The sequence below is a fragment of the Palaemon carinicauda genome, chromosome 8 (assembly GCF_036898095.1).
Source record: "Palaemon carinicauda isolate YSFRI2023 chromosome 8, ASM3689809v2, whole genome shotgun sequence".
NCBI lineage: Eukaryota > Metazoa > Arthropoda > Malacostraca > Decapoda > Palaemonidae > Palaemon > Palaemon carinicauda.
In genome coordinates, this window is record NC_090732.1 from 145,523,609 (window position 1) to 145,540,832 (window position 17,224).

General features: G+C 35.5%; 1 pseudogene; it reads left to right on the forward strand.

Moving 5' to 3' along the window:
- Nucleotides 1–727: 727 nt before the first annotated feature.
- Nucleotides 728–17,224, forward strand: part of LOC137644751 (uncharacterized) — a 23,553-nt pseudogene continuing 7,056 nt past the window's right edge.

Genomic DNA, 17,224 nt, shown 5'->3' on the forward strand with positions numbered 1-17,224 from the left:
TCCTTATTTCCTATCCTCACTAGCCTATTTTCCCTATTGAAAGCCCTTGTGCTTATAGCATCCTGCTCTCCCAACTCGGGTTGTAGCTATCATTCCCATAGCTCCATAGCAGCTTCCTAAAGAGGTTAATTAAGGTTTTTCCTGATATGTTCTGGCCTCCAGAGCCACTGGACCTGGAGGACCTAGTTTTGTGAAGCTTCATGATATGTTCTGGTCTTACTCGTATAATCAAATTCCTTTGGTTTTTCTGTAGTTCTGCTTAAATTCTTGATTTAAAGTCTTAAAATTTTATTTTAGTGTGATATCCTTTATAATGGACTACGGTTTCACCGGCAACTTCTGATGTAAGGTGTTCGTGAATAACTGAAAGCATTAAAAAATATAGATATAAGATTAAGGATGCCGGACCAGAAGGACCAAACAGCCTAGTAAATACACACACAAACACACGCATATATATATATATATATATATATATATATATATATATATATATATATATATATATATATGTACATATATATATATATATATATATATATATATATATATATATATATATATATATATATATATATATATATATATATATATGTACATATATATATATATATATATATATATATATATATATATATATATATATATATATATATATATATATATATAATTGAATTAGATAAATTTGTCAACGCAGGAAGTGGATATGTCAATGGTGCTTTACATGATGTCTGAGAGCAGATCCACGGCCGCTGACTTTAGCGAACCGGTCTTCTTGGAGGAGCAGAGTATAGGTTTCCCGAGGCCAAAGTTGGAGCCAGACATAAAAGGAATTGTGAAGCCATTTACGCTGGACGTAAGTAAGCTTTTCCTGTGGGGTAATCAGTTTGCTGTGGATAAGCTCAAATAATCTAATTTCTCACTCGACACCAACTAGTGAAAACGGGCATTGCTGGCGTTTTAAATCAGTTTTCTTATAGAAACATTTAAACTCTCATCCATATAATGAGTAAACAATTCTTCCCAATACACGAACGTGTCCTAAAATGTATATCTGACCTGAGGGTTCTTTAATATTTGTAAAAATTACAATAAGGGGAGAATCCAGGGATGGTAGCCTATACCTTTAAAAATGTATTTTTCGCCCTCCCGCAAAATTCAATACTCTTAAAATTCAATTTTTTTTTTTTTGCCAAAATTTTGAAAATAAGAGAAACCTTATAATCATCGTTTTCACATTTTCTTCCGCAATTATTTCGGAAAAAAAAATACATATTCAAAATTTAGTTGCAGTGAAGTCATAATACTTGAATCTTTTCAGAGAGAGGACTGTGCCATGTGTCAATGAAGTCGATATATGATACATTTTTATCATTTACTCTTTATAAAGCATTCCACGTATAAAGACATCAATTCCTATTTCGCCTCTCACAAAATAGCAGTTTGTTTTATATGACACTCACTCAAGAGTCAGATACCTGTTATTTGTTAACTTTGGGCAAAAATCTGAAGATTCCTTTTCTTTCAGATGTGGGTTGCCATCCTCCTGATCTTACCAGTGATATGCCTGCTGGTAGTTTACTTCAATAAGGGGTATAATTATGCTCTATCATCAACCAGGTCTGCCATTCATATTCATACTTTGCACTAATTCAATCTACTCACGATTAAATCAATTTTTCTCATAGTTATGTCATATTTGAAAAACCTCTTGCTAGAATTAACTAATTGTTGTACTACAAAAAAATTATGCCTTCAAAGTTATTCATTATAACAGAGTCTAATGTGAAATGGATTACTCGTAAATAAATAAAACAATATAGGCTACCATAACTATCCACAAGAATTTATTCTTTCTATGATTTACCAATGAGAGACAAATCTCTTCAGGTATAAAGAAAACACAAAGAATGCTGAAGGAATTGCTGAACCGTCCATCTGGTCACTGTGTGTCTTGCTGATGCAATGTAATTATGAACCTTATCTTTTTTTGCAGTGTGCAAATGTTAATTTTTCAAAAATAATGGCACGGCTCACCCAATACACTAATGCTATGTAGTTGCGAAAATGCGTAATGGGACTATTTGGCACTGACGTTTTTGCACCGGTCTGATTTACCGCCAAACGAAGCGATGTGTATGTAAAGATAAAGTTTACAGAATGATTAACGAATTGTCGTGATATCATCATCATTGTCATTTATTGCATTACTTTTTTCCCTTCTTCCACTATTCCTTTCACTAATATCTTGTTTCAACAAATTAATCCCATCCACTACTACAAAAAATTAATATTAATAAAAAAGTAATATACTAACAACCCATTTCTCACCTGAAACAGCATGCTTTTCTCAACTACTGCAGTAATCATTATTAAGAATCTACAACCTTGATTGAATATTATGGCAGAAATTTGATGATTGAATAACAACAACAACAACAACAACAACAACAACAACAACAATAATAATAATAATAATAATAATAATAATAATAATAATGCATAAAAAGCATGAAATTTACTTCTAAAATTATGCAACGCAAAATGAGTAAAAACTTTGAATCCATTCCATAGTGTCATGGGTCAAGCCATGAAATATTCACATGTTGCCCGTGAATCAAATTATTGTGCGATGTATTTGGGGGGTTTTTGATTTAATCATTCCCGGCAATAAAATGCTCGCAGCATGCATCACGTCCTTTTCTAATTTTCCTTATACTACCGATTAACTTCCATAAAATGGGATTGTTGTTAATAAATGGGGGTTATTGCCACAAGCGGTAGGCAATGTGGAAATGACACAATTCTATACTAATTTATCAGGTGGTTTATTATATCTTGGCAGACATAGTCTTCTATATCAGCTAAATCACGTGTGATGATCGACTCTTTCCTATTGGCTAGATTCCGGTCTTGGCAACTTTACACTCATCTGCCATTATTTCAACTTCTTTGAGCATTCCAGTGCAATAAAAAGTTTCTCCTGTTCGTCCCATTATTGTTTCTGGAGCATTGGGAGATGCGTGCAGAACCTTTCAATCAGTGGTCGATAATATTTTGGTATAAAGACTCTTCACCTTTATATATCATATTTTCACATGTTAGTGTCTCGAAAATCAGAAATTGTCTTGGCTTTACCCACTACTTCTGTCTGAACTCATGCCAACCATGTAGGATATAATCTATCAGATGTAGAGAGTGTTGACCATTTGCAGTTTCCTCCCAGATTTCTTTCATCCTCTTGTCAGGTACATCATGAGGTGCAAAAGAACAGTTTCTTGGATCTGGCATACCCCCCTGTACTTCTAATACAAGTAAGCTTGGCTTAGTGTATCTGTCAAATATAACTTCTCTCCTCTTATCCAAACAAACTCACAGAAGAGCAGCTTACCATAGCTAAAGAGTCTTTTCTACACTTACCAAGAGGAAAGTAGCTACTAAACAATTACAGTCCAGTAGGGAACTCTGTGATGGAAGAAGAATTTTTCAGGTATTGTAGTGTTGTCAAATGTATGCGGAAAGAGGATACCGTGTAAAGAATGGGCCTTTTCTCTCGGTTCAGGATAATGTGGTTCTCCTAGCATCATTGTAGAAGTTGTCAAGATTCCTGCATGATCCTTTTCAGCTTCTTCACTGGTGCTTTTGGGGATTTATCATCAAGTTTTATTTGCCATATTGTTTTTTTTTACATCTACTTTGCTAAAAATCTTCACACTTATTAGCTTTGGTAGAACATCATCGAAAGTCGATAGTTAGTAGTGTTCTCATTATAGAGCTGCACTTAGTGGTTGAGGGTCACCAAAAACACTTATTTTCTCATTTGGCTATCTAGCAAGCCCCATCTGAAAAACCCATTTAGTCGCTGTTGGGTTGATAGTCAAAATCGCTTCACTAAGATCCCCTAGCCCGTCATATGCTTTAATGCTAGTAACCTGGAGTTTTTCTTTATTTATAGTCAGAAAGCCATTTTCTTATAGGTATCTACATTAAGAAGTGATTGCAGGCGATTACAGAGGGCAGAAAACAACACTGTATGATCTTTTTCAGTCTTAGGATTAGTTACCAGGTCTACCAATCCATAGCATCTTTAATATGCGTTATTCCACATGTAGAGTTTCTCTGTATTTTTCTTCACTTAGTGTCTCTAGACGTATCTTGTGTTAATACAGTTGACAGTTGCACCAAAGTCGAGCAAAAGTTTGATGTTGCAGTCATTAACTCTCATCATTGAGTATGACCTCGAGTCACCATTTCGCTTCACTGCGGACAGGCACTTTTTTACGTTACTGTACTTGCTGTCCCTTTTTGGCAGCTTTTACATATTTACTTAACCCCATGCAGGAAAGCATGACTTCATTCACAAAATTTACAGTCGTTCACCATCTTGGCATTTTGAGGCTTTACTACATTATTTTGTGTTTAATTTCTTCACTGAGTTCTCCTATCCCGCTTTAATTTGTTCTTTTGCTGACATTTGTCCACTTTCTCGATAGATTTTCCACCTATACTACCTAATCCCTTAACATTAATCATCAATTGTTCATATGCTCTGCAAATATCGCAACCCTTCTTTAAATCTAACTTTGTTCCCTAAGCAGTAACTCTTAGAGCTTGCCTCTTGCAGAGATTACAACCTTGTCCTGAACCATTCGGTCAGATTCAATGAAGTTATATGACATCACTTCATTTCTCAGTTTAGTGAGAAATGCATCAAAAGGGTGCAGATCACGCTGTATTCCAAAATCGGTGCAACATCACAATCTTAGATTGACTGGAGGGGGCGGGGTACAATACTCTTCAAGCATGAGCTATAAATTACCTGGCTCCTACTTTTCCACCTCTATCATAGTTGTTTCATCTGCTTTTTTTCCCAAGGAAAGTGTTCAGAAGTTAAAATAATATCGTTCCCCACACATTATAAAACTGTTACTCGCTGGACAGCTTCATTCTTTGCAGACACGCCAGATGCAACCAAAATAAACATCTAACAGGTGATGCCATTTCTTAAAACTTTTACTTAAATTAGGATCGTGACTATTGAGTAACATGTTCTACTTAAAATGTGTTCCTGAGACATTGTTTTAAACACTGGAATGTGACATTAAACTTACTGAATTTATATTTCCTTCATAATTGAAAAATAAAAGTAACTTCTACGTATATCCAGCAATGAATAGGAGAGATCGGGAATCCAAGGTCACAGTTGCGCAAGCACTTACTGTAGAAGTGATAGTTATAGCCTCACTATAAAAAATCAGGAATCTTCTCTGTACACTTAGGTGAATCCAATTCCCGTTTCGCTGTCACCATGTTCATAAATTGGAGTTATCAATACAAGCAGTAGGCACTGTAGAAATGACAGACGATTCTATATCAATTATCAGGTGGTTTATTACATCTTGGGAGACACAATCTTCTATAATATACCAGCAAATATTAAGATTGCACTATGGGAATACAATTAACTGACTGGTTGAATGACTAAACAGAACATAAATAAAACTGAGGGCATTCGCAATTATCAACCTTATATATAGACATAGGGAACATACAAGAATCATACCGAAACATGTTGACCCTTCTACGTGTATACAAATGATCGACTGGATGGATCACTGCAGTTCTGGAAACATCCAGCAAGAGCTGTTGGCAGTGCGTATGTATATCATCAACAATGGTTTATTACCAATTTTCCATATATATTTCTGTGTACTGCTTCAGCATTACTTTTGTCGGCCATCACCAGCTATTGTTCGTCTGTACTGATTCCACACTTTCGTAGGAAAAATTCCTGATGCTGCCCATTGCCTTTTTTCATTTGTGTACCAACGTAATCATCTTAAAAATGATTAATTAGTTAGTGAAGTTCATCAGGCAAGACTTCCGAAAAAGGCTCGATATTAACCTCTACTGTAAGTAGGACTCGGGGACAAAACCTAATGCTACTATCATTTTTGCTTTTAAGGTAAAATCAGTTCATTATCATATAAACGCTTAAACACTGGAGTCCAAAGTGTTTCTAACGCTTAGGTATTTACGGACGAAATATAAGAACCCACCTTCCATCTCAACTTCCGAAAAAACATTCTTCCGTTGCATTAAAGGCTGTGTTCATTGTCACAGAATATTCCATTTGACTCTCAATCGAGTAACAAATAATTAATCAACCAGAAAAGTCTAGCATATGTAACTCGACACTTATTCAGGAAGCAAACATACAAAATTGGGAAGACCCTCCATGCCTTCGTGTCAAAATGTAATAAACGTGATAAAGCAACCGAGAAAAAATCTTAAAATCAGATTGTTGAATAAGTTTTCTGGATGTTATTTATCAGTCATTTGACCACGGAGATTTTATGGTTACCTACTCTAAGACATTTTTCTAATAACTATAAAATAAACATGTTACAGGTTTACAAGCCTCATATTCTACAAAATACTCTTTATTGTGTGTGTGGGTCGGACAAATATATCCATCATGTGAAAATTTCTCTCTAGCTTTGAATGTTTTCAGCTACTTTTGGTATGGGCTCAAAAAAAATTTAAGCAAAACTGCATCAGTAGCTTTCTAATGCAAAAAAAAACAACCTTAGGTAGCAGCAAAGCTGTAGATTGTTAGTAATAATCACTACAGTTGGTGAGAAAAGCATCTTGTTTAAGCTCATAATAAGTCAGTAAGTATATTACTATTATAAATCACTGGAGTAGTTGATAAGATGATTACATCACTTCGTTAGTCCTTCTCCAACCTCTAAAAACACTCACATCGTTTCGTTTGCAAGCCTCTACAGTGACGCCAAATCAGTTAGGCAACAAACCAGCTCCGCACGAAAAATGAAGACGCGAAATCATCCCCGTGCCAAAAAAGAAGATGCAAAATTAGCTCCGCGCCAAAAAAGACAAAAACAGTTCTGCGCCAAAAGAAACAACGCGAGATCAACTCCGCGCCTAAAAAGAAGATGCAAACTCATCTCCGCGTTCAAAAAAACGACACGAAATTACCTTTGCACCAAAAAAGACTATGCAAAATCAGCTATGCACCAAAAAAGACTATGCAAAATCAGCTATGCACCAAAAAAGACTATGCAAAATCAGCTCTGCACCAAAAAAGACGACACGAAATCAGCTCTGCACCAAAAAAGACTATGCGAAATCAGCTATGCACCAAAAAAGACTATGCGAAATCAGCTCTGCACCAAAAAAGACTATGCAAAATCAGCTCTGCACCAAAAAAGACGACACGAAATCAGCTCTGCACCAAAAAAGACTATGCGAAATCAGCTATGCACCAAAAAAGACTATGCGAAATCAGCTATGCACCAAAAAAGACTATGCAAAATCAGCTATGCACCAAAAAAGACTATGCAAAATCAGCTATGCACCAAAAAAGACTATGCAAAATCAGCTCTGCACCAAAAAAGACGACACGAAATCAGCTCTGCACCAAAAAAGACTATGCGAAATCAGCTATGCACCAAAAAAGACTATGCGAAATCAGCTCTGCACCAAAAAAGGACGACACGAAATCAGCTCTGCACCAAAAAAGACTATGCAAAATCAGCTCTGCACCAAAAAAGACTATGCAAAATCAGCTATGCACCAAAAAAGACTATGCGAAATCAGCTATGCACCAAAAAAGACTATGCAAAATCAGCTCTGCACCACAAAAACACGACACGAAATCAGCTCTGCAGCAAAAAAGACTATGCGAAATCAGCTCTGCACCAAAAAAGACTATGCAAAATCAGCTATGCACCAAAAAAGACTATGCAAAATCAGCTATGCACCAAAAAAGACTATGCGAAATCAGCTCTGCACCAAAAAAGACTATGCAAAATCAGCTATGCACCAAAAAAGACTATGCGAAATCAGCTCTGCACCAAAAAAGACTATGCAAAATCAGCTCTGCACCAAAAAAGACTATGCAAAATCAGCTATGCACCAAAAAAGACTATGCGAAATCAGCTATGCACCAAAAAAGACTATGCAAAATCAGCTCTGCACCACAAAAACACGACACGAAATCAGCTCTGCACCAAAAAAGACTATGCGAAATCAGCTATGCACCAAAAAAGACTATGCAAAATCAGCTCTGCACCAAAAAAGACGACACGAAATCAGCTCTGCACCAAAAAAAGACTATGCAAAATCAGCTCTGCACCAAAAAAAGACTATGCGAAATCAGCTCTGCACCAAAAAAGACTATGCGAAATCAGCTATGCACCAAAAAAGACTATGCGAAATCAGCTATGCACCAAAAAAGACTATGCGAAATCAGCTCTGCACCAAAAAAAGACTATGCAAAATCAGCTCTGCACCAAAAAAGACTATGCGAAATCAGCTATGCACCAAAAAAGACTATGCGAAATCAGCTATGCACCAAAAAAGACTATGCAAAATCAGCTATGCACCAAAAAAGACTATGCAAAATCAGCTCTGCACCAAAAAAGACGACACGAAATCAGCTCTGCACCAAAAAAGACGACACGAAATCAGCTCTGCACCAAAAAAGACTATGCGAAATCAGCTCTGCACCAAAAAAGGACGACACGAAATCAGCTCTGCACCAAAAAAGACTATGCAAAATCAGCTCTGCACCAAAAAAGACTATGCAAAATCAGCTATGCACCAAAAAAGACTATGCGAAATCAGCTATGCACCAAAAAAGACTATGCAAAATCAGCTCTGCACCACAAAAACACGACACGAAATCAGCTCTGCACCAAAAAAGACTATGCGAAATCAGCTATGCACCAAAAAAGACTATGCAAAATCAGCTATGCACCAAAAAAGACGACACGAAATCAGCTCTGCACCAAAAAAAGACTATGCAAAATCAGCTCTGCACCAAAAAAAGACTATGCAAAATCAGCTCTGCACCAAAAAAAGACTATGCAAAATCAGCTCTGCACCAAAATAGACTATGCGAAATCAGCTCAACACCGAAAAGGACCATGTTAAATCAGTTCGACACCGAAACGGCGCAGCCAGAATGTACCTAACTCACGAAAATATCACATGCAGTTGTGAAAAAAATAATATCATGAAGTTTCCAAACAGAAAAATCTGAGTTTTACAAAAGAAATGCACTATGTGTAAAATAAGAAAAATGCATTCAATTGAGAGAGAGAGAGAGAGAGAGAGAGAGAGAGAGAGAGAGAGAGAGAGAGAGAGAGAGAGAGAGAGAGAGTTTACTAAAAAAATTTCCACATTCATTTCCTTTTACTCATCAGCATGTATATCCTTTATACCCACAGACCCTTATAAGAAACTAATTATGATAAAACCATGACAAATTCATTATAACTAGACCGCTTGCAATACAGCATGAACTTTTCGTTAAAATATAAATTTTCATAGTTATCAATTATATATATTTGCTAAGCAAGTTCTTTTCTGTTCCTGATAGCTTTTCCTTGGGAGCCCAAAGGGACGCCTGTACGCATAATATCCGGAATATGGCTCCTGGCGGCGTTTATTATCGCCAACGTCTACCGCTCGAATCTGGTAGCTATGCTCATAGCCCCAGTTATAAGGCTTCCTTTTAATAGTTTTGAGGAATTATCCACGACCAATTTCAGGGTTTATTTAACTCAAGGGAGTCGCATTTACGATGCAGTGCAGGTATTCCATATCAGTTCAACACACTCTCCATTTCAATGCTATTTTAATTTTCTAATATATTAATTCACTCTTCGTGTCCTAAACGGGGAACACTTAGTTATAAAAGTAAGGTGGTTCTACAGTAGTTCTGGGGTAGCTTGTCACGTTCAACAAATTAGAATATAAGTTTAAAATATCAGTTGTAATATGGCAGAGCAAATACTCCGCAAGTCATGAATAATAATAATAATAATAATAATAATAATAATAATAATAATAATAATAATAATAATAATAATAATAATAATAATAATAATAATAATAATAATGTAACGGGGGACAAGATGAAAAAAGTCATCAATTGCATAAACCTATCATGAACAACAAAAATTAATGCAAAATTTTTTTACAGAACGCTGAGCCGGGATCCACCTTATGGCGAGCCAGGAAAAACTTCTTCAGTGACATGACCTACATGGAAGCTTCTCGTGGGTATCTAAATGAGAAGTTTGGGGCCAGTTCAACTAGGAAAAGTCTTGAATATGGTCAACACCTGGCTTTCTCGGCTGTAAGTTTGCATGAATAGATTAACATTACATTTCAGTCAATGTAAATCTATGAAGAATTAGTGATGAAGTACGTAAGGATTTTATTCTTATCTGCACATGCCAAAGTTTCTTGTTTTAAATGTCCCAACCATTTATTTTCAACTTTATATTATCTTTTGAAATTAATCCTCAAGTACAAAGTATTCCCCTGTTGATATCAGGTTCCAATAAGGATATTTAAGTGTTATGTAGGAGATGATGATGATGATGAATCCACGTAGAAATGTCTTGTCCATTTGCATAAAATTGTACAATGACACGTTGAAGCAGTTGTTATAGATATTGGATAGCAAATTGAATTAAATCTAACAAAATATAAAAGATACTGAAGTACTAATGAGGGGAAAAGAAAGATTATAAAGATATTCATTGCAAAACTGGAGAAAGAGAAATTTCCCTAGTTCGAGAACTCACTCGCCAGCCATACAGCTTTCACATAAAAGCAAAATTCTAGGAAAATTTATGTTTCTGTTGGAGTTAGTTAAAGCTAAAATTGCAACAGCACTGTCTCCTAAAGTAACGTAATCTTGTAGGATGATGATAAACTTAACCACCCCGCCCCCAAGCTCAAATATGTTGCTTAATACTCTTAGCGTTCCTATTATATAGCGTCAATTTTGTGGAAGGAAGCCTTCAATATGTACGTTCAATAATCAACTTCTATATTCCTAAAGATTGTACAAAATAGCTTATTGCTATCAATGTCTTCCACGGGATAATTATTTTGATGCGGTCCACAGAATGAGTAACATTATGTATCCTCATCACGATCTGGATATCCTTTCTGACATTCTCACATACACAGAGACTGAAGATAAACCTGCAATACTAATATTAGAGATCTTTGAAACTTGACTGCATTTTTGTCACAGAAAGCGATAGTTAAAAAAGATAAGGGGACTTATGATTTGGTAGGTTCAGATTTACCAATTTGTAAACTATATGTGATCACAAAATATATAAGAGACACTTTTAGTTTTTTATCTTGTGATAAATTATGAACAATTCAATTTTGTTTCTTCATAGAAAGGCTACTGTGGATTATACCTAATATCTAGAAGCAATAACATCTTCAAAGGAACTCCCGTGTCTTTTGCTTTCCCGAAGAAATCAAAACTCAAGGATAAAGTGGATCCCATGTAAGTATATAGCAAGGTATTGTACATGATTATATATGTGTATGTGAATGGGTTGCGCCTATAACTGCCCTGTAACTATAAACAAATCATTCCAAGTAAATAGAAATAAAGATATTCACTGCAGACATAATGTCTGCACAGAATAATAACACACACATTCCTTCTAGATATATATAAGGCCATTAAAATAATAAATGTCTTGCTATTTATAACATATGTTAATAGGAAAAAAGCTCTGGAAAATGAACCCGAGTAATAATCCGGGCGTTGAGCTTAACAAATTGGCCTAATCCAGAAAAAAAAAAAAAAGTTTCGAGTTAAACTTGTTCAGATGAACCAAATACCTGTATATGGTCATCCAATAAAAGGCCCCTTTATTTCTTCAAGGGGAACCTCATCTTTTAACACCAGTTGAAAATGGCGGCAGCTGTCATGCGGTCAAAACCCAAGTAATTTGATGGTGATTTATTTTCATCTCAATAACCATGTCCCTGAAATGACTATTTCAAAGAACATGTTGTTAAAGATGTTTTTCATCTGTAGCCTACTTTCATAATAATCTATGACTTCTATTTTTCTTTGAGATGCCAGCTCAAAGCAGGATGGAGGATTCCTCAAAATGTGTATGTCAGAGTTGATTCTCAGAAGCAACTGTCGCAGCTGTAGTTCACCAGAATGCTTTGACAATATCCCACGATCATTACTTTATTCTAACCAACTGCATAGTTTGTTGAAACCCTTTTTCTCATCTGAACCTAAAGGTCTTCCTCTTATCTTGTGGTTTCTCTATTAGAACAAACTTGTCCAAACAAGATGAAAACTTGCCTCTTCTGCAACTTTCTATGCAACCCAGTACAGTATCAGCAAAGAATCTCTCTCTCTCTCTCTCTCTCTCTCTCTCTCTCTCTCTCTCTCTCTCTCTCTCTCTCTCTCTCTCTCTCTCTCTCTCTCTCTCAAGCATTATTAACCATAGTGGCTCGAAGACGTAATGTCATAACTTTCGTAATCTTATCTCTGTCTTTGTGTACCCAGTCATCATTTTTTCCAAACAAAGACATTGTAATGTCCATTTAAAAGAAGTTTCCAAAAACGATTTTAAGATTTTTACTGAAAAAGTTCCCTCATCAAAAGGCTTTCATTTGTCCACAAACCCTCGACGGCAGTCATGACGAGCAACAATATTTTGACCAGTGCCTTCAGTTGGTTGCAGATAGGTCTTCAAATCTTCTGTTTCCTTCTCCAATAACTCTGACCAATGTTGTCAAAGCTTTCTGATAAACGACAGCTGCGAGTGTTAATTCAGTGAATCCACTCCGTTATACACATTTTGAGGAATTCTCCTCATAGCTTGGAGCTGCCATCTCAAAGAAAATTAAGATCCATAAATTAAGATGAAAGTACCATAGAAAAACATCTTTAAGAACATGTCCTTTGAAATATAGTCCTTCTAGAGACATGGTTATTGATATAAAAATAAGTCACCATTAAATTACCTGGATTTTGGGGTTGTAGCTTAGCAAATAATAATAATAATAATAATAATAATAATAATAATAACAGTGGCCGCCATTTTGAACAGGGGTAAAAGATGAGGTTCCCCATGAAGGAATAAAAGTGCTTTTTAATGGATATACAAGCCTTTGGTTCATCTGGCCAAGTTTTAGCTCAATACTAATTTTTTTCTGGACCAAACCCTTTAACGACTGAACTTTAACACTAAGCACTCCAGAAACGGCTTAACATATAATCTGGTGATGCGAAAGAATGAAAACTATATAGAGGTAAGACATTTCATATTTTTCTATCATGAAAAAGTAACTAAATGTATAATGATACTCTATTCGCATAAAATGAACACTTATATACTGTAATTAGTTGTATAATGAATTGGAAAGCCTTTTCACTAATCATCACAATCTCACTACAACTTAATTAAGTTAGTAATAATTATTTCCATTTCTAAGAATAAGAATAAATTACTTCTTCAGACTTAGTATTTCAAGACTAATAACTACAGTACTTGGAGTATAAGTAACAAATATATTTTTTTATATGAAGAATTATCCAATCTTTAATCACGTGAATTTCAAAGTTACGTGTCCGCATAACGCTAATTTCTTCTTGGATATCTTTACAAATAGCATTCGAAATCTTAAGGAGTTTGGCATCACTGAATATCTGTTGAAGAGGAGGATGTCTAACGCAACCGAATGTTTAAAGCCCATTGCATCGGGCGTAACCAGCAAGAGACCTTTAGAACTGAAGGATCTCTATGGTGCCCTCAGCGTACTTTTAGTAGGTAAATATAATCCCGTAACCTTATCTTAATACTTTAAGGAAATGTTATTCCCTTCACATGTACGGCTGGACACAGAAGTCACTGACACACCTCGCTCCGAAGTGCACTCTGTCACACCCTTATCTATCGGCGAGTAACTAAACAGATAGTAAATTAAGTAATGACAAATGGGTGGGGCTAAGTAAAGGAACCCGCCGTTCAGCAAGGGTGTGGCTGGGTGGACTTCAGAGCTAGGTGTGCCAAGGACTCCTGTGTCCAACTGTACATATTCAAAATAAAAAAGGCAGTCAACATAATAAAGACGAATTTTAATATATATGGCAGTAGCATTACTGTTATATTGGAATGGTAATCTGAAAAATAGTTTTACATGATTTTTATACTATTCCCCTTCATTTGAAACTTTATCTAGCGTATTAAATGCGCGCACTGTATATACTGTAGGTTATTACGATGAATTACTGTTCCTGAAATAAAATTTCAATTATGTAAATTTCTATCCATTCGCTGCATATACGTAGGTACAGTGGTCAGCACAATCGCTTTCTTTATGGAATTAATCATAAACAAGCAGGGTTATCAACTAAAGAAAGCAGACTTCATGATCGCATCCGGAACAAGTAAGGGATGAAGAGTAAGCAAAATTAACTTCGGACTGGTAACCTGGCGACGATTTTGTGCATTAATAAAAAAAAAAGGGGGGGGGGGGGGATTTGAGCTTTCTAAAATTGTCTAGTTTTTCACGTGTACGTGTTTATCACTTTTACTTACTTTTAATTGTAACAAAAACAAATAACTATATTTTTTTTCCTTTAGTACATTGTAAAGGAAAATTCGCAAATGCAAACTATGGTCAACATTATGAGGATATCATGCAAGAGATCTTGAAATAAAGCATAAATAATATCATTATAAAGGATTTACAAATTGATTTATATACGCACATGTTCCTTTCCATGTCCACAAGGCTATTACAACTAAGCACTGATCGGTTTACTACTAAAAGATCGAGGTAACTTTGCAGTGACTTTACGGTCACTAGCTGCACTACATTCTGCCTTTTAATCTTCATCTGTTCTAGTTAATCTCTTCTTACTTAATTTTCCAATATCTTTAACCGAGTCTTACTTCAATCATGAGTATTGAAATGAAACTCAGTAAATGGTCATAATTCCTAAAAATATGAATTTATACCCAAACGTGCACCCATCATATCTTTACTATGTATGTGTATTTTATTGATAATTTATGTGCAAATAAACAATAGCATTCATGATTCACCTTACTCTTCCTATAACTGCAGTCGTCATTAGCACACACACATATAAACATACAAAGGTATATATATATATATATATATATATATATATATATATATATATATATATATATATATATATATATATATATATATATATAGGCTATATATATATATATATATATATATATATATATATATATATATATATATATATACAGTATATATAAAGTAATCTCTCTCTCTCTCTCTCTCTCTCTCTCTCTCTCTCTCTCTCTCTCTCTCTCTCTCTCTCTCTCTCTCTCATTAACAACTTTTGTGTGTATATATATATATATATATATATATATATATATATATATATATATATATATATATATATATATATATATATATTTATATATATGATTGTGTATGTGGCGCCAAACACCCTGAGTCCATATCTAACTTATCTTGCATGAACTTTCTCATCCTCAAGGTCAAACATCATAAAGGATTGGGTGAAAACTGCAACTATGTTGCACCAATAATCTACTAACAGTTGTTTCGTCCATCAACCTGTAGTTTTCAGCACTGCTGCATTCGTTAAACAATAGAATTCCAGTTGAATATACAAATCCTATGACAATGAAAATAAAAATAAAGACAAAACTCAAGAAAAATAAAAACCGTGGAGAAATTTAGAAATGAAAAACGAAATTTCCAGTACGGAGGACAATTTTCCATGAGACATTAGAAGATCTAGAGTCTGTCTCCATGAACTCCGTAATAAGTCTCAACTTAAGGCTGTAATCTTATGCCCAAAAACCACCTACATGATAGGCACGCGTACCTCCTCCGAAAACTATTATAATATTAGGATTACAAAGTACGCTCGTCCCCAACCTCATGGATCCTTTAGGGCTCATCAATTCTAACTTGCTACACTAAACTCCTGTGAAAAATGACCGAGAAGGAAGGGCACTTAATTTGAAACAGATTCCCCTACTGATGTCTTCCAGGAAGTTCCAGCTCACGCAGTAGATAACTGCATTTGCTTGGCTAGGAACGGTCTATCCCAAGAGTCTGTGCACGTATCAAAATGTGTGTAGTGGTAACGTCTAGCATATGAACGTCTAGAATGGGGGGAAACCTTTCTATGAAAAATTTCTTGAATTTTCCTCAATGGTGATGGGAAACACAACTTAGAATAATTTTAGATGCAATTTCGGAAACACGCCAATTCATATATAGAGAGAAAGACAGAAACAAAGGGTAAGGAGGTGGAGCAGGGTTCGAGAAGGAAAGTCGGTGATATGTGGAGATAGAACGTAAGTGGGGGAATCCGTTTAAAACAAGGTTCCCTCACCTATCGGGCCTTTCTTGCTGCGTTGAGTAAAGCTTTGTAGTGTCTGCTGTTCTGGTCTCTCCGCCAATGCAAAGTAACACTGGCATGGTTGTGATGGGCTCAAAGTCGTGTCCTCTGGGCAGTAATTGCATGCCCAATAAAGCCTAAGTCGAGAGACTTGACTGTCTCTAACACACACGTAGACTTATTAACCACCTTGGTTTTAAAACACCCCGGTGCAGTGTCATGCCTTATTAGAACTTATTGTCTCACTGCTCTATCATTTATACATTTCCACTTCTAAATATACTTTCTGGGATTGTTTTCTTGTACAATGGTTGCAAACGGTGGATATGTATCACTTATCATCCGAAGACAGCTTTCAAATTAAGGATAACTTTTTTTCATCCTGCACTCTTAAAAGAAAAGGCAAAAAATGAAACTATGCTAGAACATTAGTCTGAAAATTGCTGTTTCATCCATCAAACTATAGCATTCAATAGCTACAATTCTTAACTAAGCAATTGCATTTTAATATATATGCTATCACAGTAAAAAGCCAGTGGAATTTTTAAACTAACAAGGAATTTTAGCTATCGTGGACAACTTTCCATAAAGCGTCTCAAGAGCCCAGTGTCTTTAAGAGCTCATAAAAAAAAAAAACCTTCTTGGCTCTGCAATCTTGTGCCCAAAAGCAATTTACATCAAGACCTTGCCTGCTTCCTCCTATGACTAATATATAATTTGGATAGCACACTACTGTGCCTTCAAGTCCAACGATCCCCCTGGGGTAACATTACTCCCAACTTACTTGTGTAGTAGTGACTGCAATTCTGCTCGCTCCTACAATATAGTACATGCACTGCTGTGATGAGCTAAAAGCTGTGCCCTGAGGGCTGTTCTCGAATGCCTAACACCTTAAACAAGAGGGTTGATTTCTTTCAACTAACATCTAGAGATGTAGACCACATTGCTCCTCAATGACTTGAA